This window comes from Solea solea, chromosome 10, assembly GCF_958295425.1.
Source record: "Solea solea chromosome 10, fSolSol10.1, whole genome shotgun sequence".
NCBI classification, from domain to species: Eukaryota; Metazoa; Chordata; class Actinopteri; order Pleuronectiformes; family Soleidae; genus Solea; species Solea solea.
In genome coordinates, this window is record NC_081143.1 from 19,262,298 (window position 1) to 19,286,772 (window position 24,475).

General features: G+C 39.2%; 1 protein-coding gene across 2 annotated transcripts in view; it reads left to right on the top strand.

The window, feature by feature from the left end:
• The window catches only part of LOC131467624 (zeta-sarcoglycan), a 289,872-nt gene that overhangs the window by 67,636 nt on the left and 197,761 nt on the right, over positions 1-24,475 (top strand). Inside the window, exon 2 of one of the 2 annotated variants that reach the window (XM_058641640.1) lies at positions 2,632-2,713. The exons of the other annotated variant lie outside the window; for it this stretch is intronic. The gene's annotated coding sequence lies outside the window, so the exon portion shown is untranslated. The remainder of the gene's footprint in view (positions 1-2,631; positions 2,714-24,475) is intronic. 2 annotated transcript variants of the gene reach the window in all.

Here is a 24,475-nt window from a genome sequence, read left to right on the forward strand (position 1 = left end):
TCTTAATCCTGGGTCCTGGGGACCCGCTGCCCTGCATGTTTTAGATGTTTCCCTGCTCCAGCACACATGATTAAAATGTTCAGCTCATCAACAAGCTCTGCAAAAACCGTGGTGACGAAAAATTTATTTGAATCAGGTGTGTTGGAGCAGGGTAACATCTAAAATATGTAGGGCGGTGGGTTGAGAAATAAATTCAGCGCACAAGACACTGTGCCGCTCTCCCAATAAGCTTGAGTTGATTCTATCTTAAGGCCCCGGTATACTTACCATACGATACCAGATTTTGGAACTATGCACAAAGAGCACGTTTGGTGCGTGTGGACGCAAACTGAATTTCCAACCCACCGGTTGGATTATTAAGCCCCACTCACCAAGCAGAAAAAACATTTTGACAACAGAAGAAGTAACTGCCAAGTATAGTCATCCAAGCCTCGACCTGGTGACATCCCGACTCCCCTGCCCCGACGGGCCTTTCAGCTGTGAGCCACTCGAACCAGACATGTCCGAGGCAGCTGTAGCATTGTTCTCTTCTTCTTCTTGTACTGCCACCCGATGGTAAAGAGGAATACTACAGGACCCTGACGCACAAGTATACCAGGGTCTGTGCAATGCGACGCGCACAGCATGTGCGAGGAACTATACCAGGGCCTTTTAAGCAGAACTATGCAGGATTTGTATCCTAATTTAACAGCTTTCTGTTAGTCAAATGTCTTGTAGTAGGGGATAAGGGGGTAGCTCCACTTTCCATCCCGTCTGTTAGCGGAAAATCCACCTTGCAAGATCAGGAGTCCTCAGAATCAGGAGGTCTTGCGAAGTCTTGAGTCTCACGAGAAAAGTTTAAGTGCTTCACAACACTAAATGCACACCCCTTAGCCAACTACCAGCTATAAGATCAAGGCAGCGATTGCGTAATTCTAGACGTTTATTATGGCAGAGAACAGGAAACGACTATCTGACTGAGAAAAAAACTAAAAACTGAAGATACGCTTTTTGGTCAAAGTGGGCTAACATGTGCCCTGGAAACACACCGAGAAAAGGGGGAATGAGAAGGACAAAAACAAGGGAAGAGTTTGATGTATAAAAAGCCAGTCCTTGCTGCTTGTGCCGCTCCCCTTTCCCCTCCCCCAGAGGATGGTGTGATCGGATAGAGATGAAAGAGAGACTTTGAAGGAGTGATCTTTCCCTCGCTCCCTTGAAGGAGGAGGAGAAGGATCAGAGCGGAGGCCCCTGACACAGCAAGCGATGTCAAGATACGTGCACACACAGTGCTTTTCACATTATGCACTTGACTTCATTTAAAAGTACTTTCAAGGGTGAATTTACAGACCATTTTTATTTTGCTTTGACCACAGCTTTCTGAAACTGACCATATGGACAGTCTTTTTTTTAACACTTTTTCACCGACAGCACAAAATGACTCCAAATGGCTGGTGCTGAAAGGCACATAAATAATTTAATAGAGCTGAAATATACTTTAATTTTAAAGAGTTTGAAAACACTTAAGAGTTGTTGTGGTTTGATTAAAGACGGAGATAGTTTATGTTCGTTACTATAGTATAGGTCGACTACTACGCTGTAATTGGACAAGAGTCTTTGTCCCACAACACAAGCACCAGGAGCGAATCGATTTATTGATTAAAGTGTGTTCCTCTCCACCATTTCAGCATGTTAGTATTAGGGATTTTCTGGTTAATTTATTACGCCACACCAAAACAACTTTAACCAGCAGCTAATTGGTAGCATGTGAAGTGTCAGTCCATGGATTTTTGCCATGTTTTTTTTCTGCCAACCTTTTCTTATGGTTCTGTTTGCCGGGTTCTTCTTTTAATCAGATTGAACATAATAGTAATTTAATCCCCAAGCATGTTATCTGGGCGTGTTCCGACTTCAGATTTAGTACAATTCCAGTCTGACTAACTCATTTACACATATTTTTAAAGTAGAGTTTTAATTGGACTAACACAATAATTTGTTTTTTTTTGTAATGTCATGTAAATGTACCGATTGACTCAGCTCTAATAGATGATGAGGAGGGGATTGATCTGAAGTGGTTCGTCACTAGCAAAGTTGAAATACATTACATTACATTACATGTCATTTAGCAGACGCTTTTATCCAAAGCGACTTACAATAAGTACTTACAATAATATAATATGTGGAAATTGTTTTCAACCCTTTCTTCAATGACCTGCTCCATGTAATATTAACTGTCACAACCCAGTTGGGATCCTAGGATAATGGTCAAGTATCCAGAAAAAGCAGGCGATTAAGAAGAAGAAAAAAAATAAATTAGCTTTGTGCATTCAGCACACCATAGTTTTGTGCTTGTGGGACAATAAGTTGGTGAGATAAAAGGGAGCAATGCAAGATAAATGACTGCACTTCCCACCAGCACAGTTATTTGGCACAAAATGGACTCCGGACACAGCGGTGTGTTCCTGTGAGGTTAATTTTGTCCGCCATCAGAGCTTGTGCCGTGCTGTTTATATCATGCTAGCTATTCATTCTCAGCCATAATATCAGGTTGTGGCTGCAGGCTTGTCTGAGATCTATCCTTTCACTTATCACCACTTGTAATTTCACACTGTTTACAATTCCAGGTTGATAATCACTGCTTTATCTATCCACCAGGGGTGGGAGTAAGTCACACGTGCAAGTCACAAGCAAGTCACAAGTCTTCACCTTCAAGTCTCAAGCAAGTCCCAAGTTAGTGGTGAGTGAAGTTGAGTCATTGCTGTTGGTCAAACAACTCAAGTTACCCTCTGTACAATTACAATTTGACTATAGTTTTGCTCAAGCCCTCATGGGGCCCCATTTAGGCGATCTAAAGCGCGTGGTCTGAAGTGCATTAGGGCATGTCCAACTCCAATTTAGCTATTTACACGGCACATAATCTCGGCACAAAGTGAGGCACAAGGCACAAAGGGGTTATGTTTAGTGTATGAATTATTTGTAGGTGTCGTGGGTGTGTAACATTGGCTAAGCCAATCAGAGTTTCACTTGTCATTCCCTTTAAAAGCCAGGTAAGCCTGTGTCTGGCACATTGCTATTTAAATGGCGAATGCAGGAAACTGCAGGAACTGAACGGTTCTCTGCTGGGGGATGGATGAATGCATAGATAAATAAATAAAACAACAGCGCTGTGTTTAAAAAAACTTCAAAGAAATGTGCCAAAGGCAGGTTTGGACTTAAGAACAAGCGTCAGAAGTCGATGGTGATGAGACAGGAGCTCACGTTCTCACATGATGACAAATAATTCTTGGTACTAACATGTAAAAGAGGCTTGTTTCGTATTTCAGTTCTGTAGAATAGTTTACTCATGGAGAGAAAGAAGAGACAGAAGTGCAGTAGCAGATATGAGACCTGTAACCTCGATATTGAGATCTGAAGGATGTGCCTGTTTTCCAAAAGTCTAAGTCACATCTCAGGTCATGATAATCAGGTCAAACATTTGTCAAGCAAGTCTAAAATCTTGAAGTGTTGACTAAAGTCAGTTGCTGAACTAAACCTTTTTACTAAGAGGTCTGTTTCCTTTACCCCCAGGGAAACACACAGTACTTTTCACATTATGCACTTGACATAATTTAAAAGTACTTTCGAGGGCGCCTCTGCAGACCAGTTTTATTTTTGCTCTGAGCACAGTTTTCTGAAACTGACCATTATCAACACTCTTTTTTTCACTGACCGCACAAAATGACTCCAATACTTTGGTACTAAAAGGCAAATAAATAATGAACTAAATTTGTGGTATGATTAAAGATGGAGAGAGTTTATGTTCATTACTGTGGTTGTAGGTCGACTATGCTGTTTAACTGGACAACAGTCTTTGTCCCACAACACAAGCTCCAGCAGCAAATGGATTTATTGAATAAAGTGTGTTCGTATCCGCTGTTAGGTGGCAACATAGCATTTCAGCATGTTAGTATTAGGCATTGTCTGGTTAACGTATTATGCCATAGACCACCAAAAGCTGGCAGCTAATTGGTAGCATGTCAAGTGTCCTTCTGAGTCCTGGCAGAACATAAACTTAGTCTCCTCGTCAGTCTAGAAATGTATTGGCCTGGATTTTTGCCATGTTTGTCTTGCTTTCTCCTCTTTTCTTCACGTCGTGCTTTGCTTTTAGTCGAGGACAGAGTGCTACAGGATGTATAGAGTAATTGTAGGTACACATATTTATACAGTTTTAAACCTGTGGTGTTGTGCTGTAGAGCCAGTAGGAGGACTCCCTCTGACAGCTCAGACAGGTCAAAGAGAAGTTTGCATTAAAACAAAGCATGATGTTCCCATTCGCATAATACCCAGTCACTGTCAACTAGCATTTCTGCTTGAGTCACCATCCATAACGTTGCAGTGCTGCCTTCGTCATCTCTTTCCTATGGACGTCTTAGCAATGTGCCCTATTTGGTTATGAACACTGTATCATGTGAAGCCCGTTGCTGTCACTGATTGAGTGAATCTGTGCATTCATAACGTCATCCTTCAAGTCTCATGTAATTTGGAGGCAAAGACTCCAGCTCTATCTTTTCAAGCATGCTCCTTTTCATGATAATGTCATTTAAATCTCTTGCGAATTACTTAACCTTTTCACTGTCCACTGGAAGACCTTACTATTCACACATGCACACTATTCACAGGCACCCCCAACCTAGTCAATTAAATTAAATTCAATTTCCCTGAAATTTCAAAGAGGGTTTAAAAGGCTCATGAAAAAAAGCACAAAGTCAAATCTAAATATTGTTAAATTAGATCTTTCATGTTAACTGTGACGAGAGGCTGGGTGGTCCACTGATTAGAGAGACAGTCCTCAGAGTATTTATGTTGAAAGCTTTGTTAGCGATTATATCTAATGTCTTGTAACATATCTTCTTCAACAAAAAACCTTCCACCAGTGCTCGGTCAGCTGCTCACCATGTCCTCTCACCCTTTTCATGAAGGTCAGCAACAGTTACCATGTAGAAGTAACCATCATTGCAGACATCCCATGTACAGTATCACCAAATATTAATCATTAATTAAGAGGCATGTCGCTTGACACATGGCAGCTGCTACCAGCCAAAACAAGGGGAATATGCGGTACCGCAACAACATTTTTGTATTTTGTGTTAATTCAGTTTTTAACTTAATACCTGCTAATGTCCTTGACAAAACTTCAAGTAGCGTCGTCATTGAATTGATGCGAAGCCGTGGTACGTGAAAGCAAATGGCCTAATGTATGTCTTTAACAGAAACGATTGGTCGGACACAGTCTGATTTAGTACATTCATACTGATGCATTATGTCTGCCTTTACACTTAGTTTTACGGCACCCTCTCATCTTTTTGATAATTATTGTTTGATGCTGCTCCTCCTGACATTTAAGCAGGAATTGATGTCTAACTTTCAGCCTCCTCCGAGAACCTGTTAATGTGTAAAGCCTCTAAATCACACTCAAGGATGAATGTCTCTCTCACACACACACACACACACACGTCTATTTTACCCATACACTGTATGCCGTGTGTGTGTGTGTGTGAGAGAGAGGGGGGTGTACTTGTTGACCTTATATGCATGTTACTTTGATTGATGTTAGCGCACACAATTCATTGATGAAGGCTTGAGGTGGCTTTCATGATGAGAGCCAACATACACAGCTGATAGCTGCTTTCATTGTATCTTTTTTGTAGAAACACACACACACACACATAAGCAATCTTGGGGAATAGATCAATGGGGTTTCGGTAACTTGAGGTCGATAAGTCTACTGATAATCACATCTGAGGTTGTTATGTATTGGTGTGTGTGAGGTGGATTGAGATTCAAGTAGACTATAGATGATTGCATTTGGGGAAGAAGATTATGTTGTGCACAGACTGGCATGTCACTGTGCGTCAGAATATGTGCATGTGTAGAGCATTTGGCTCCAGTTTCCACTTGGTCTCAAGGGAAGCCAGCAAGGATAAATTCAATGGAGTTGAATTTATCCTTGCTGAGAGACTGTAGATTAAAATAAGAAAAAGAGGAAAAACACCCTTCTCTTGTAAATAAACCCTATCTTATTTCCATTTTCCTCTTTTTTTTGTTATTCATACCTATCTTGACATCTTTAATCTATTGGTTATCTTTCTACTGATGAATGTTTCACATGTACTGTAAAATGAATAAGGAGATGCAGACCAGGAGTGAAATTGCCATAGGCAAGAGTATCAGTTATATCAATATCAATTGGCAGCACTGGGTAGTAGACAAACTAAACTTGAAACTTGCATTTCTTACAATTTTAACACAAATCTATCAAATGCTACGCAGTATTACAGTACCATAAATCAAATATTCCAGCCCAGATTTTCAACTATTTAATTGGATGTTGTCCAGGATTTCGAGGCAGTCTGCTGACCTTTACTACAGTTCCAGACTAAAGCTCCATCACAACAAACCAAAATCAATTACATTTACAGAAAGTAATTACATTTTCCAAGCAGATCTCTTTATACATAACGTTAATTCTACTGGACGTTGACATTTTATTGGGAACAGTGGAATAAGCTCACACATTATCGGAGCACAGTGATCCGTCTTCATCATCAAGAATCTCTTCATGACTAATTTCCTCAGGAGCCTCCGTACTCACATTATTAACATGCTAACATCCTTAAGTACCAGTGTAAGTACCTGCTCTCCCACACTTTGTGCAATTGAATTCCCAAAACTCACTTCTAGTGCTATACTGCTGTATGTGTTGCCCCCCCCCCCCCCCCCCCCCCATTTGGTAAATGCATTTACCAAATGAGTAAAAGTATGTAACAACAGGTCCAGGCAAGTCTGTACGTTTTTCTACAAGTCTGTACGTTTGGCTGGGTGCTTCATTTAACTGCACTGAGGAGCTATTGGGAATATTTATACATACGCACACTAATTAAAGCATGGGCAGAATAAAGGACAAACTTTTTCATGTGCAGTGTTGGTGTAATACAGTTTGACTGTGAGGACGACACGGTATTTTACAATCATACCACCAGTAATCATGTCATTTATCGGTGTTGAAGACGAATAACAGCTGTGCTTTATTTGATGTGCCAAAAACATGATGAAGTCATGAAGAAGTAATGCTGAATTATTCATAATCACAACACTCAGGATTGAAAGGCTGGGGTTTGTCTGCTGGAGAAGCCGAGTACACACACACACACACACACACACACACACACACACACAAGTGGTCATATTTAGATATACATATGTTATATACATACATTGTTTGTCAGTGTTTGTGCAGAATATGAATGTAATCACTCCAGTATCGAACATTTAGAGGTAACATTCACCTGCTATGGTCCCCACTAAAGTGTGTATGTGTGTGCGTGTTTGCTGGAGCAGTTGTCTCCTGTCCTTCCTTAGCACTGCACCTCACACACACACGAATATGGGTACCAAAGCAGCTAAACACTCCTCAGGATTATTTTTCTCTTGTCCTTTTAAGACAGACTTATCTATAAAGTCATCATGAACATAATTAACTCATAAATGACTACAATACCTAAGTTAATTAATTCATTATTCATTAATTAATTAATGTCATGTGCCATAATGATATCAGGCATCAAATAGTAAGTCAGGTAATTCATGAATGGATCCATGATTTTTCGTACACGAATTGAACGTCCACAAACAAAGCGTCCACAGTCATCACATAATTTAACGACAAAATACAATAACTGCAGCAATGCAGTCCAGCTTAGAGCTGAACACACTGTATATTCCTTCCTGTGAATTTACTGAATACATGCATAGAGAGAGGGGGGCAGAACGAGCTGCGATTTATTCAGTGGAATGTCGAAGTCGATTATTTAAAAGTTTATTCGCTTATGCAACAGTTCCGTACTCTTATCACCTTTCAAACTTAGTTGAATTGTTAAGTCTAAATCTAAAGATTGTTGGCCTGTGCGTTTTGTTTTGTGAGTGCTCTGAAGTTGTTGTTTAAGCCTAAGTGGGTCTATTTGTGTGCATTCCAATATGTGTGCTCTGACTGTGTGTGTGAGTTTGGATTGAATAATAACTTTTTTTTCTTATTACCCTGGATACGGCACTGTGCTTCCATGCTTCGCTCACTGGAGTTCAATTACTAGGTTTCCTCTGGCTTGCTTTTTATCACTGAATAAGTAGTTTCCAGGCTCTCTCTCTCTCTTTCTTTCTCTCTATATTGTGTTTGTGTGTGGGTGGGTGCAAAATCATACATGTAGAGATGTCCCTACAAGCAGTATGTATAAATAGAAGTGTTTGAATGACTGCACATATTCATTAAAGGTTTGTCCAGGTACAAACACACACACACACACACATGCACGCAAACCTCAAAACCACTGGATTGTATAACTTGACAGTGAATGTAAGCGAAACAGAAAGATTATTAGTGTCTTATCTTGTTTTTTTCACCTGTTGCAATGTTGCTACACTGATTTTGCTATAAAACAGAATGAACCGCTTTCACTTACCGTCCTGAGGAAAAAAAGAAAGAAAAACAGTTGTTGATGAGTAGCATTTGTAAATACATTCGGCGTTTGAGCCGAGGTCATGATGCCGTAAGCACGATATTTGTCTTGGAAGTATGTGTAAGACCTCAAGGGATTTATTTCTTATGAGTGACTCAATTGAAATTTACATGGTTTGCGCAAATGTCAAGCATATGCTATACATTAAATATGATTTGCTGGTGGAAAATCCCAATGGTAGCATTTAAAGCCTTTACTAATTCAAACCGAAAATAATATGATATGAGTCATTTCATAATGTTACCAATAGCATACTCATAAAACAACAAATGGTGATAGTTAAAGGAAGGATTCTGAGGACAGTAGTTGTGTGTACACGTTTTTGGTGTGGGTGAACAGTTATGTTCCTATATTTGGGATGTGTGGACAAAATTGATTATATCTTATGTAAGGGAATATGGCTTTAGTTAAGCAGTTTGCCTTCAGTAACATACATTATCTTCATCTACATTTACAGTATATTCAGCACACCCAAACAGCCCAAACAAACTAGAGAAAGCACTTGGAGAGGGCAAACCTCTGCCAAGGCCATACTCCCAAATCTAGATATGGTCTTTTTCTTTTTGGGTTACGCTGCTCACAAACGGACCTCCTTGGTGGAGGTAGTGTTTTATATCTTCTATGTTTTTACACTTGTCAAAAAGAAATAACATTGCGATAAACCAAAAAAAAAAAAGGATACAGCATGTGGCAGTTGAGCAAGTCATGTTTCAATCAGAAGATTTAAACATAGGAAAATAAATAGATAATGTGAAAAGGAAATTAACATATGTTGGTGGATAAGTGAAAATGAAATAAAGAAATATGAGCAAATGAGAGTAATGGAGGAAAGTGGGACCAGGTGAAGAGGAAGAAGAAAGATAAATGAGATGGAATAGCTAAGAAAAGAGTGACTGTGAGTCATGTCAGTTGAGCTGCTCTGCATCATTCTGTATTCACCAGCTCATGATCTACCACTGCCTCAGACAAGTCTGCGTCTGTCAACACTTTATATTGCGTCTGCTCTCTGAGGAAATTGTGCCAAGGTTTGGATAAGGATACAGATAAAGACAGGGGAGATGAGGTTGTAAATCTCTCTCTCTCACACACACACACACACACACACACAGAGTCCACCACATGCAGTTCGACCTTGAGTTCTGCTACTACCGTCCACCTCTCATGAACATTTTGTGTATTATCATCCTCCTTGCACTGTTGAAAGCCAATGCTTATCTACTTTACAGCAGATTTAACGAGAGACGGAGAGCGAGAGAGAGAGAGCAAACAAAGCGATATCAAATGTGTGAGACAGGAATAAGGGGAGTTGCAGAGTGCAAGAGAGAAGGTTGAGATTGCAAAATCAACGCAAGAGAGGTCTGAATAATAGATAATATGCCCAAATAATAGATAGCGAGACTGGCAGAACTGATATACTGCTCAGTGTGTATTACATTTGTTAATTTCCTAAAGGGAAAGTCACAGCAGTGCTGTGTGTGGAACCTTACTATTTGTGTTGCACCAACCGAAAACACGACTATTAAAACCTGCATATTAACAACAGCAATCATCAGGTTGGATTTGTAATCTAAAATTCACCTTACTTGTGGCAAGTAATGCAGCTGGTGCAAACATTCTGGAAGGTATTTTCCTACATGGAAAAAAAAAAATGTTCAGTGGCTACATTTTAAACTGCATGTAGAATCTGTATGACTCATGAAGTGTGCTTTAGAGGCAGGAGAAAAAAGACCGTATCTCGTGGATGTGTCTCACTGATGCTACAAGATCCTTTTTATTTAGAGTATCACCATAATTAAAGTTGATCAGTCTGCCAGCATTGGGAATAATAATCTCTCAAGTAAATTATTTAAACTGTATTATTTTTCTTAATTTTTCCACTGGCTGTACACTGCCCTACAGTGTAGGCATGAAATTTCACTTGTCCAGAGACCTTACAGGGAACTAAGAGTTCTCATGTGGTATGTACTTTGTGTCCTCTCTGTGTCCTTGCTACAATAATCCTATAACCCTTCCCTTCTGCTCTATTCATCATTGCTAGAGATCAAACTTGGTGATGGCACATTAGTGTGAAGTATAGTATGTCCTGGTTAAAAGTGTATGTGTATGTGAGTTAGGCGCAAATGCATCTTGTAGTGTCGCTACAAATATTTCACAGCAGATATTGGAAATATTTTGCATGCTACTGTAATTCAGTGTGTGTGAAGTGCTGAAAAATGTCTCCTCTGTATCACCCCGCAGAGTAATGTGTTTCCAACCACCTTGCAAAATTTAACAGATTTCTTGAAAGTGTTTGAAAATTAGGTTTCGGATTGTGTAAAACTCAGTAACATTCTCTGCTCTGAAAGGCTGGGGTTTGTCTGCTGGAGAAGCCGAGTACACACACACGCACACACAAGTGGTCATATATAGATATACATATGTTATATACATACATTGTTTGTCAATGTTTGTGCAGAATATGAACGTAATCACTCATTCACCTGCTATGGTCCCCACTAAAGCATGTATGTGAGTGCGTGTTTGCTGGAGCAGTTGTCTCCTGTCCTTCCTTAGCACTGCACCTCACACACACACGCATATGGGTACCAAAGCAGCTAAACACTGCTGTTAGTGTTGTGTTAGTGGTTAGGGTTAGTCCTTTATTAGTGCACACAACATAAACGTAAAAATAGTATTAAAACTACTTGTTAAACAAACATATAGAGTGGTTGCAGTTTAACAACGCATTGTACGCAAACACAGAGTTGGTTTAGTTATAGTCCTGCCCTCTCCATCATCCTTTTACTCTTTCAGCTGTACACGCAGCCTCACAGCAGGGGTTTGCTCTGTTTTTCTTTTTCTGCTTGTACTTCATTTCCTCATCTTTAGACAGGTGCATTCACTCACGAGTGAACACTATCAACCTCTGATAAAGAGTGCTTATGGTTTTTCTATCTTTACAGCATTTGAGGAGGAGTTACAATAACTATGGTTTTAGTGTGTCATCAAGTCATATTTTGAGACACACCTAAAAGAAAATCCCAAACAGAAGACTGGAGAGAAACTGTTTTCATTCTTGACTCCATAATTCTTTTCTCCACAGTTGTAATCTTCTCACATAATCCCAGCCAACATTTTTTAACATAATGTGTAAAGAGGAGAATCTCTGCATTTGCTTTACATGCACTTTCTGTTCTTCTCCACTCACCAGGCTGACTGCAGTGTTAACTCAGCGCTTCGTCATATGCAGTGGGAACACTCATTGAGGAACCCAATTATGCAAAATAGCCAATATTACTAACTATGCTGAGAATGATATGGCACTCATATTTTCAGACACTGTTTGCCCTGCTGTGTGTCAATGTGTGTGCATATGTATGAGACCAGCCACTTCCTACACTTGCTCTATTAATAAAAGTATTATCCATCGTGACTCATTCCATTGCCAAATCTGGCATGCTGACTCATACGTATCACACCTCACCAGCACAAGTTGCTTCTTACTTTCAAATAATAGAAGTATCTTTTTGACCTTGTGCAATCGTCCCTTGGTTAGAGATGGTGTGGAATTTGTTGAAGTCAAGTGAGTCTAATTTGTCAGGAAGTCATTAGTCCCTTGGGTAAAGGAAAGCAGGGTTGTCTCAGAGTGGGACTAAATTGTGAGCACTCAGCAAGCCCTCTGTCAAATTGGTCCTGGGTCTTCTTAAGATAAAATAGTGCACCTCATTAAGACTTCAGTAGTCCCATGGCTTGAGTTTCCCCGTGAGAAAATGGGTGTAATTTGTTAGGACTATTTATTTTTCCAGAGCTACACCCATTATTTATGAAAAAATTATTCATTAGTGTCAGTAGTCTCTTAGGTAAAAGAGGATCTGGTGTTACTAAGGAAAAGGGGCACTGATTTATGTGTAAAGAGCAATACAAATAAATTAACAATGTCTCAACTGAAAGCATGAGAGTAGTCTCTACTTTCCTTGTCTGTTTCAATTGCCCATTATTTTAAAAAATATGCTCACCATAGTTTTTTGATTATATGTTTACTCTTTCATGATCTTTCAAGGTGAAACTGGAATATAATAACTAAATAAACAGACGAGTGTGTTTACCCAGATTAGTTAACTGTAGACCCCGACAGACACGCACACACACACATACACATAATGTGTGTATTGCTGACTCAGAGATTAAATGAGAACACTAATCCCATTATTCTGTTCCCCCTCTTATCCTGTTGTGTGTGTTTGCTGTCCTTGGATGTGCACATGGCACTTGCATGATTGTGTATTAAGTGTGAGGTCTATTCCATTCCTGTGGGTGTACACATGCAGCTGTTAGTACATACAGTGCACAATGATATAATAAAACTGACATGAATTGAAGTAAATCCTTGACATTCTCCTAAACTGCTCCAAATTGTATAAAGTATAAAATTGTGTAAACGTCATAAATGCTAAAGCTTCTTTAACCTGATCTACACCACAGTGTACGTTTGTATTTATTGATAAATAAACAGATCAAAGACAAGAACGCATGAGAAAACACAGTCATTCTACTTCCCACTGAGTTAAGCTTGAATGCTGGTGTGTGTCTGAGTGGGTGGAAGTGGGGGTAGCTAATGGTTTACTGGCTATAGATGAATATATAGGGCCCATAATGGAGTCAATGGAAAATCAATAGTTGTCATGAGATGGACTTAAATGTGGGCTCTGAAAGCATCCAAATGCATTTTTCTCTCTCCATCCGTTTCTCTTCAACTTGCCTTCCTTGTGTACACCTCTCTCTTGTTTCCTCCTTTCTTCAGTTTGTTTATCGTAATGCAATAGCTAGGTTAACAGTTTTTCCTCCGCGTTAGTTGTGCTCCATGATGAAATATGTTTAATTAAATATCAATGTATGTCAGATAGCACAGTATCATCAATAGCCCTTTCAAACATAGACTGGGCAGGCAACACATAACCACACACATACAGAACAATTACCAGTGAAGCTCTAGGTGGTAATGACCTAATACTTGACACTTGAAGTTAAGTGTTGACCTATTGGCCCCAAGCTCTTCACTATAGCTGCCCTGTAACGACTTGATCTTCCCTCCTGGTCTCTCCCCCACCCTCGTTCTCACTCCTTTTACTTCTATCAGTTCTGACCTCCAGTCTCCTTTCTCTTTGTATGATCCACATTGCAGCATCTCTCTATTTCCAATCATTAGTGGGCATCAATGTAGCTGTACACACCTTTAGGCTATACTAAGAGTCATGTAAAAAGACACTTATCCGCAAATCTACACACATCACTGTTTTCCCACTGTGTTACATCAATATTGCAGTCTTTCTATTAGTTCCCACGTGAATTGGGCATCGATGGACATAATCAATTTTCCCCCCACAGAATCATATAAATAAGTGTTGGTTTTGGTTGGTTATTGGCCGGTGCTAATAGCATGTTCTCATGTGTATCTGAATGACAGGTCAACGGAGGTCTCAGAGGCCATGCACAAAGTTCTTTAATGGTACAATTAGGGATGTAACGATTACCGGTATGACGATAAACCGCGGTAAAATTCCCGACGGTTATCATACCGTTTCAAATTTTAATTATCGTTAAAACCGTGATTGATTACCCCAACTGATTACCGAAAAACTCACAGTGATACTGCTCATTTCCTGGAGAAGCAGCAGCACCTGAACGGCACTCGCTCAAGCGGGCGCGCATGCGCAGTTTGCACTGTCTGTCCAGCGACAACACGGCTGAAGCCACCTGCGCTCCAGAGATTACCCCCGTAAAATCAGAAATCTGGGCATATTTTGTATTTTTAAAGGATGTTGAGAGTAAAATAATTGAAGACAATCAATGCTTGTGCAGAAAATGCAAAAAAAAAATCTCCGCGAACTTCGTGGCGCGAAGCCACTTCCAATATGATGAGCCATCTCCGTGACCACCACACACAACTTTTCAGCGGGTAAGTCAACAAAAACGGGATTTCGGAATAGTGGGAGACGTCATGGTTTGTCTCGCGAAAGCGAGTAGTGTGCAGACGACAGGTACCGTAGCAGACCAAAATGTGTTTGTTTCTGTGTTTTTTTATTTTATTTTTATGCTGTGTACGACCGCTGCTACTTAATTATTATCCGACACAGAGTGAGGACCTGTGTGTGTGTGTGTGTGTCAGTCAGTCAGATGATAATTATTAATAATAATAATAATAATAATAATAATGATAATAATAATCATATAATATAAAATATCTTTTTTTAAATAAAACTTGGTTAAAAGATTTCAGTGTGTGTGTGTTCAGTACTTTTGGAACATTTTGAACACATCTAACAATACCGTGATAATATTGATAACCGTGATAATTTTGGTCACGATAACCGTGATATGAAATTTTCATATCGTTACATCTCTAGGTACAATGATGCAACACACAAGTGATTTACCTTAAGCAGGACTCTGATGACCAGCACTAATAATCCAATACACTAAACCATAATTATAGTAATTTAACACAAGGTCATGTGATTGGTTGATTGAACAAATATTGATTCCCTTGATAGTTGACTCAAGATATTCTACTTGGTAAATAATAATAAAGTATAATTATAATGGTGGGCCATTAATTGTTGCAAAACGTTATGCAGTCACACTATTTTGCTCCTATTTCAGCTTTTGGCAAGTACAATGTGAGTGTCTATGCACAGTTGGATAAACAGACAATGCCCAACATAGTGATTTGTCTGTAATGAATGAGTGAGCTGGCAAGATAGGCTGTTGTTCATCACAGAGAGAGCCTGCTTGTTGCTTCTCCTCAGTTGTTTCTTGCTACAATTCCCTTAAGTCATAACACACTTGGGACATATTGGGTTTTGGGGTGTGGGTGGTCTTTGATTGTGGCAGAGGGTAAAGTAGACGACAGCCTCTCCTTCTTTCTCCCATAGCAAATACTTTCGACACTTGTAATGGTTTTGGTATTTACATGGAGAAAAAAAGACCAGCCTGCATTTGTGTGTCCATGTACAGTATTTAGCACACGGTTATATTTCATAGTACCATTGATTGCTTGAAAAGTGGACAGTTATCTCTTTAATCTATATTAATCTATAAACCTCGCTGGAACTTGTTCAGTTGTCTCACATTTTTTTCTAGGCCACTTCTTCTTTGTTTTATCAGCTAAAAGCAAATGGCAACTTAATATTTGTGTACTGAAAGTCTGACCTTTGTCAAGTCAAAGTCTGCGGTTTTCCCCTCATAAGATTTAATATTATTAATGAGAATACTAAATATATTCAAAGTTGGGTTGGTGTTGTTGCACTGGCAATTGTTTTTATAGCTGAAGCATAATTATTGATATGATTGATGGCTCTGTGTCATATTTCCCCAGTGACAGCAGTGCTACTACACATGATAGATGTATCATGCTTAATTGGCTGTATCATGTTTAGATGCCACATGGGAACCATGTTGACATTCTACAATTTACTTTGTGATAAAAAGCGACAATAGAAATAGAAAGATGTGAGCAGGTGTTTGCATTGGAAATGGTATTCCATGATACGTGGTACAAAGAGGGGGAGGATAATGGATTCATTTTTCATTCTTGCTGCATGTTGCCTTCACAGTCAGTGGCGTTCCCAGCCAATGACATTTAAACATTTTAAGATAAGCAACCAATTACCATGATTTAATCCACAGGGTGGACAATGCCATTATCCATTGCTTATAGCTCACAGTCATCATAAAGCTGAGTGCAGCATATAGATCAAGATTCTGTGATGTTCTTGGTCCTATAAAGAGTGAAGCTGAAAAAAGGGGACCAAAAGTCAGAGAAACGTGCTAGTAACAATCAAATTGTTCTGAAAAACATGTCCACAAACTTTATTTTGAATAAAACCTGCAGTGGTTGCATGGAAACTGGCTCTTCTTTAATAATCAAGCGTTTTGGTTTCGCTTTCCTTTGGCCAGATTCAGAACGTAAGTCTGAGAAAAGTCAAAAACACATGATCTGATTTGTGTGAAGACCTGTATTTACCTCCCGCATTAGATTTAGTCCGGTACACAGAAAACACCAGGTGTTCCAGTATCATTACCTACCTCAGAGGCAGACAGCAAACATGTATCTGCTGAGTAAATATTAGGCTGCATAGACAGGCATGATGTGGTTGCCATGGTAACTGACCCATATGGGATGCTGGAAACCAGCTGCCATATTTAGAGTCTGAGCTGCTTGCGAGACATTCTTTGCCTGCTGTAGTGATTGACTGAAAATTGATGGTACAACAGAGTTCAGCTCATGTGTAATCTCAAACTCTGTGTGATACAAATTAGGTTGGGTTTGTGTTGACCACTTTGTATCGTTGTGACACAATGCTATTGCGTGCGTGTGTGTGTGCACACGTTTAAAAGTCATTTCCCAGGCAACTTGCTAAAAGGAAAACTGTGTTTGAGGAGTAAGTTTTAATGTTCAGTGTCTCTTTCTTGCCACCATCATGTTCAGACAGAAACTGGGCCATGGCTACAGGGGCAGAACAGATGGACTGTCAAGGCTCTAACTCTCCTTTTCTCAAGCCACTCTCATTCATTTACATGCATTTAAAACAGGTTCCAATGACAAATCAGGTAATCACTGTTGACGTAAAGCAATACGATCAAGTAACTGGTCGGCTTGTGTAGCAGTAAACTGAACCAAAGTAATGTTGGATGCCTCTGTTTACACAACAATTAAAACACAAACAGTCTGTGGGCTGCAGCATCAGATGTGTATACAAAGTAAAGCCAAGAGAGGCAAAGTCCTCCCGGCTGCATGAGAGGAAGGGATAAGAGAGGCATGGTGGTATTGTGAAGGTCTGAAACCAATTATCTACAAACAGTGGATTCTCCTATGGGACCAGTAGAAGACCTGCATGGGAAGTTGTGTTTGCCATTGTCTCTATGTGTGTTTGTATTGGTCTCGGTCTGGATCTGTCTGAACAAGAAGTTGAGGCAATTATGAGTAAATGTTCCCACTCGGCTGTTGTTTCAGGTTAAGGGAAGGAGGTGAGGTGAAGCTAAGAATCATTATTTTTGCTTATAGTCAAAAGAAGTTGATTGATTATAGAGATTATTTTCTCTCTGCGGTTGTCCAAATACATGTTGAGTTCTAAACAACAACAGAATTTAGTTACTAGTCTGTTGGAAAGACGTTTTATCTGGCCTATTAGTATTATTAATATTCTTGTCTGGAAAACATAAGATCCAAAACTATGTGGCTAAAAGAACTGTGCACACCAAATAGGAGGAAGAGTTGGGTAAACATATTGTTTGAAAAGATTACTAATTTGCAAATTATGTTGGGTGGCTGTGGTTGCAAGGGATTGTATTACAAACAAATTGAAATGAATAGATGCTATCCAAAAACCGCAACAATAACAAAAAAAACATGCTCCAAATACATGATACACAGAGTAGTGTTGATGTTGTTGATGCATATGTTTTAGTGACACAGTAGGAACAACCTAACTGTTACAAACTAGGATCCGCTGCATCTCCATCTTGCAATGGCATTTTATAACCCAAATTTCATAACACAGGTTTGTAAATATAGATTCCTACAAAATTACACAATTTGTAAGATTTAGCTTGTTTACTTTGCATTGACAAAATGGATAAAAAGCAATGACGGCAACATCTATGGTTTACTTGGCAGTTAAACATGATTTAGTGCAGCATGAGGAGAGGGCGTTAACAGCCTTTTTTTACTGTGATATTGACAATCTGGAGTTCTGAGTAGAGGACACAGCATGCCAGACACAGTCAGCCATATTGACTATATAAAACCTGTTTATGAGCCCTGTAAACTTACTTGAAAATAACAGTGGGCGATGATGGAGAAGGTTTCTGTCTGCATATGAATTGGGGAGAGGGTCTGTGGGAGTGTGAAACAGAAGGCGGCTTTATGCGTCTGTGCATTTGGCCAGTTAGGTGCAGTTGTGTGTGTCAAAGATTATGTGTTTGTTTGTATTTGTGTGGCTGTCAGAATCCTTTCAATTCAAAACAGTCTTGTTTGTGTTTGCAAACATGGGAGATGGGTCCAAGGGAAAAGCAATGGAAGAGAGAGTATGGTGCAGTAAGTTAAGTAAGTTATTGCCTGGGCTGTGCTTACTCCAATGCCGAATAAACAATCACGTTTAATACTATTTATATCTTAAGTTAAAGCCACACTTTGGTTTTTTTTAATCCTTGGAATCCTTGACACTTTCTTGATGAAGAAGAAAATACTTTAATTTAATCAATTAAGACCAAGGCACTCACTGAAAAGCTTTTTAAAACTAAACATTGTTTGAAAACAACCTTTTAGAACTCGAGGAACAAATTAAACTATTTCTGTTTCTATTACTGTTTTTGCCTTAGAAAGGTGATGTGGCTGGCAAAGAATCACACACAAAGTTGCAGCTTTTTAATTTTTAAGTCATGTATTTTAACTTGGTATAAGGCTGTAGATCAAGATGTAGACCAATAGTTTAAGGCCTCACATCATTGTTATTGTTTCCATCTGCTTTAGAAATCTGCTTTCAACAGCATATAAAAGACAGATTAAAAAGGTTACTCTCTCATCTTTATGTTACCCGAAGGCTACAGATGTGAACACCCTCAGTGATGTTGGACCTTGATTGATTGATGTTTTTATTTTTTTGTCAGAAGGGTGGAGGTCAGAAGAGCAAGGTGCTCCTGCGAGTTGAATGCTATTGCTTCAAGTTCATTACAGTTCATGCCCACTACACTTTTCTCTGTTGGCTTGTCGAGCACAATTTTATACTCTTGTCAAATAAAAAAGACTACAAGACATATTTCTTGTACCGGGAGTTTTAAGATATTGATTTGGATATTAATCTGTTCAATCATCCAATCACTGAATTTATGCCAGACATAAATATATTCCTGTAAATAATCACAGTGATTGCAGAGTCTGATTGCATCCAGAATTTAAACAACTTCGATTAAGAAAACCAACATTTTCACAGCACTGAAAAACAAATATGCAAACCCACAGGCAGGCCCGCATTCATTTTTAAAAACGTTCTTTTGCACTATGCAATCAATTATACTGTTGGTGCTTACTAAGTCTGCACAATATGAGGGAAATCAACAATGTGCTAGATTATATAATATTGCAATGACAAGAGACATGTATGCATTTGTCTTCCTCAGCCCCATTATACAGTAATAGATTAACCAGATGGTGTGGACTTCATGTGATTGGCTCTTACATCTTACCCCATATTTTTGGGGTAAAATAATTTTTTTTTCTCATCAGATTGCCTATAGGTTGTGCTGAAAAAAGAGATATAAGACACTTTAGATTGCACATACGAAATGCTCTGTGTTCTAAGGGTTAAGCAGATCTATGATATGACGTGGCTGATATGTCTATCACTGATAGAGAGATAATCAGTAAGTTTTCTCAGCCTGTAGCTACTCAATAAGTTCACAAAAATGAGTCAGTCAAGAAACAGATGGGTTTAGTTTAGGTTTAGCTTAGCTAAGCAAATGCATTGTTGTTTAAAACATACAGCAGTAAACAGGACAGTTGAAAAGGACTTGCATTCAGAGAGGCTGATGTTAAAGGACACCAAAGCATAGATAACATCGCTGAACTCTATGTGCGAATGCATGTGCATATTAAATAAAATGTTTGCTTTTTTACCAATTCACTGTCTTTTTAGGGAGTATTTTAAGATGTATTATGCAAATCTAATTCATCGGTCAACATGGTCTCTGACTGTGTTGCTGCGTGTTTACCTAGAGAGAAATGGTAGTAGGCCATGCATACATATTTGGGTTTATGAATGCTGCTCCAAATAAAAACAACAAAAAACAAATAAATAAATGTCACCGAGGCTTTGCCATGACACTGTGGGCTTCTGACTATTGTGTCATGCCATCTTAACTCCCCTTTACCAGTGCCAAGCAGGATTTGAATTTGTGTGAGCATTTGCGAATGTAGGAAGTAGGAAAAATTACTTATTTAATCATTAACTGTGTGTCACTAACATGCTCATCCCACTCTGTAGACGATACAGTGTATAATTAAATGAAGACTTGAAGGTATGGAATCAGGAATGGGAAACAATAGACGAATAAACCAATAGATGGTGCTAAATCCAACACACTGTACCTTTTTAAATGAGTGTTTAACAGACCTTTACATTGCTTTTTTATTCATGAGACCTACTATGGATGCATATCTCTGGTTTCTTGTAGAGCTGAAACAATGAATTGATTATTAATCGATTACTAAAATAACCGACAACTATTTTGAAGCTTTTTTTATGATTAAAACAAGATTTCCGATTGTTTGAGCTTCTTAAACGTGAATTTTACTTATTTCTTTGCTCTGGATAACAAAGACATCATTAAAAGTTAATCATTTTGGTTTGTGGACAAAACAAGACTTTTGAGAATATCCATCATTTCCAGGTTTGACGAACACCGATGAACATGTGTTAAGGTTTTCTGGTATTTTATGGACCAAACGATTAATCGAAAAAATAATGGAATGATTAATCGATTATGAAAATAATCGTTAGTTGCAGCTCTAGTTTCTTGTACAGTAATGTCACAGACCTTTGTGCATCGTCAGTGCCATTATAACTGAGCATTGTTTCTATGGTTACAGATTTTTTTACAGCATATGAGATATATTTAATATATCAACCTTTTTTACAACAGCAAATTCAGAGCTATATGTTAGTGTGTGTGTGAGAGAGAGACTGACATAGATATGATTTTCAATTAATGCACTGAATTGACTGGGATTATTATTATTATTATTGTTGATGTTGTTAGTCTATAACATTGCGGCTCATCGACATGTATGACTAAACCCTGGTGTTTCTATATCCGTCTGCAGAGATTTGATTGATCCTTTAATTATGTCGCATCCACAAAATGAGTGCTTTATCTCCAGTACTTATATCAGAGGCGTGCTTTAAATTTAATTTGTTTGTATGTTGTTATGACCCAGGATTAGGAGGCTGTGCTAGTCTTTCACTATTAATTTGTGTCTTGTAAAAAAACCCAACAATTATCTGAAAATGAATTTTCAGCAGCAGTGTTTTGATAAATTCATCTCGATCGCTTGCCTTATATTGTTTCTAGTTGAATAATGTAACATATTCCAATATATGCCACAAATTCAACCTGCGTTTCCTTTTGATTGTGTAATGGATGACGACTGTTAAATATAATGTTCATACGTTATAATAATGTATTGTGTTACAGACCTCTGACAGTTGAACAAATTGTATTATATACGTCTGTGTAAGGAAATTATACTTCATTTTTCCCTTTTTGAAATTGGCCATAACTTTGTCATATCGCAGGAAGAAATAACAGAAACTCAATAAGTCACCATCACAGGGAATTTAATCTCATTCCACATTTGGAGTGCAGAGCTTTAAAACTTTCCTTTTATTCCGCCTTGGGAATGAAATTGAGTAAATTTATCCTCCACTGAGAGCCACACACTTTAAATCATGCTAATACCTTTTGTCAAGTGGGGGTACCAATCAGAAGAAAAGCTATGCTCATTTTGGTTTCAATGCACTGAAAAACCTCCCGTTGAATTTGATAATAGAGGGAGGAAAGTAGCCGAAACAGTTCTGACAATAACAAATCTAACTGCAGTGTACTTTAGGCGAAGAAGAAATAGCTTTGTATTCTGTGGTTCGGTTACACAAGCACATTACGAGGCAACTTTTTAGGGACAAGAACATTACGGTAGATAGATCTTCAGAGCTGGTGAGAGCATCACCTTTTATGTTCTCCTGGTCATAGCTTATCATCCTCCCATGCAAGCATTTATGGTTTCTTCCCCAATTTACTTGTGTGGTGCGAAGTTCTTCTAATCAATAGCCAATAAAGCCAAATCGATAGAGCTTACAAAGCAATCTTGTGCTTCAAAGGACTTTCCCCGTATCATTAACTTGAAAAACCGGGGTCGTCTATTTTTGGGACATAGCTGAACTGGAAAGCTTAGGAAGGTTATGTTAATCATTGATATGTTGGTCAGTTAAATGTGCAGACACACTTTGGACATTATAAACAAGCTGAGGATTCATAGCCTCGCACACTGAGCTCAGTAAAGTATTTATTTACTGTGATTTAAATGTTTAAGCGAGCACCCTCGGTTTTACTTTGCTGTTTGCTGTATTTGGGTGTTCGGTAATGACGGTGGTCAATACAGCTTATAAGCTCTTCAGGGTCCTTGTGCTTGAGTGGAGGCATCCCATAGTAGATAGCTCCTGACTACAGCCATTTAAGTTGACAATAATGACTATTTCTGATTACATTGTATTGATTATATGCAGTGAGCGTGGAGGTGGAATATCTGCTTGGCAAACGTTTAAATAATGACTGTGACAATTAAAGTCAACTGGTTAAAATCAATGGCATCTCATGGGAAAGGTCATAGCTCATTATATACTGTATATCCCTGTTAAAAAAATAAATAAAAGGACCCAAAAGTTAATATCAAAGCACAGCTGTGTTTTCCTGTAGCTGGTGCTTTCAGTTCAGAAAATAGTTCATCTTTTGAAATCATTTTTTTTCATTATCACTCCTCTCTCATGGAGCAGTCACCATCAAGAACGGAGATGACGTTACGATATCAACACTGTCACTGGTGGAGGGGAAGCTGATGCTGACTGTCACTGACAACCCAGTTATCTATGATCTAACATTGAACATTTCCATGATCAATATTTCAAATGGAAAAGCGTGTTTGGATGTCTGTGTGACTGTCAGGAGAATTTCTTTTGTCACAGTCTGCAGTAAAGACATTATCGTATTGATCATATTGTATCAAGACCACAAAATGAACATGGAACCAAGAACCGTTAATACAGCCTGTTCAGAATTGATTGGGATGTGTTGTGTGGGCTATCTTGTCTTCTTTATTCATCATTAGCGTATACGTTTGCTACTTTCACCTTATAAATCCCTGTTCTGTATTAAGCCAAGAAATCAAAGACCAAAGTGCCACTTTCAGATCTTCGTCCATATCCTTCCTTTTGCCAGTATGGTTGTAAACTAAGCTTTGCGTTTGTTTAAATCTGAAATAGTTTCAAAAGAGTCTTTAAAAAGTATAATCCTTGTTTAGCGATGTCATGACACCGGTCAATACGTTGAATTTGTTCTAGTACAGGTGGTTTTGGATGTTTATTCATTGACTAAATCACAAGCTCTACACCCCACTGTAAAATGTTTAACCTACCAGGCAATGGTTTCCATCCATTTATTTTCAATATGACAGCAATTGGTAAGGTTTACTCCAAGGTACTGGAAAGGAGGGTTCGACCGGTTGTCGAACCTCAGATTCAAGAGGAACAATGCGGATTCCGTCCTGGTCGTGGAACAACGGACCAGCTCTTTACTCTTGCAGGGATCCTGGAGGGGGCCTGGGAGTACGCCCATCCAGTCTACATGTGTTTTGTGGACCTGGAGAAGGCGTATGATCGGGTTCCCAGGGAGATACTGTGGGAGGTGCTGCGGGAGTATGGGGTGAGGGGGGCACTACTTAGGGCCATCCAATCCCTATACGCCCAAAGTATGAGCTGTGTCAGGGTTCTCGGCACAAAATCAGGCCTGTTTCCTGTGGGTGTTGGCCTTCGCCAGGGCTGCGCTTTATCACCAATCCTGTTTGTGATTTTCATGGACAGGATATCGAGGCGTAGTCGTGGGGGAGAGGGGTTGTGGTTTGGCGGGCTTGAGATCACGTCGCTGCTTTTTGCAGATGATGTGGTCCTCATGGCTTCGTCGGCCTGCGACCTTCAGCGCTCACTGGATCGGTTCGTGGCCGAGTGTGAAGCGGTCGGGATGAGGATCAGCACCTCTAAGTCTGAGGCCATGGCTCTTAGCAGGAAACCGGTGGATTGCCTTCTCCGGGTAGGGAATGACTCCTTGCCCCAGGTGAAGGAGTTCAAGTATCTCGGGGTCTTGTT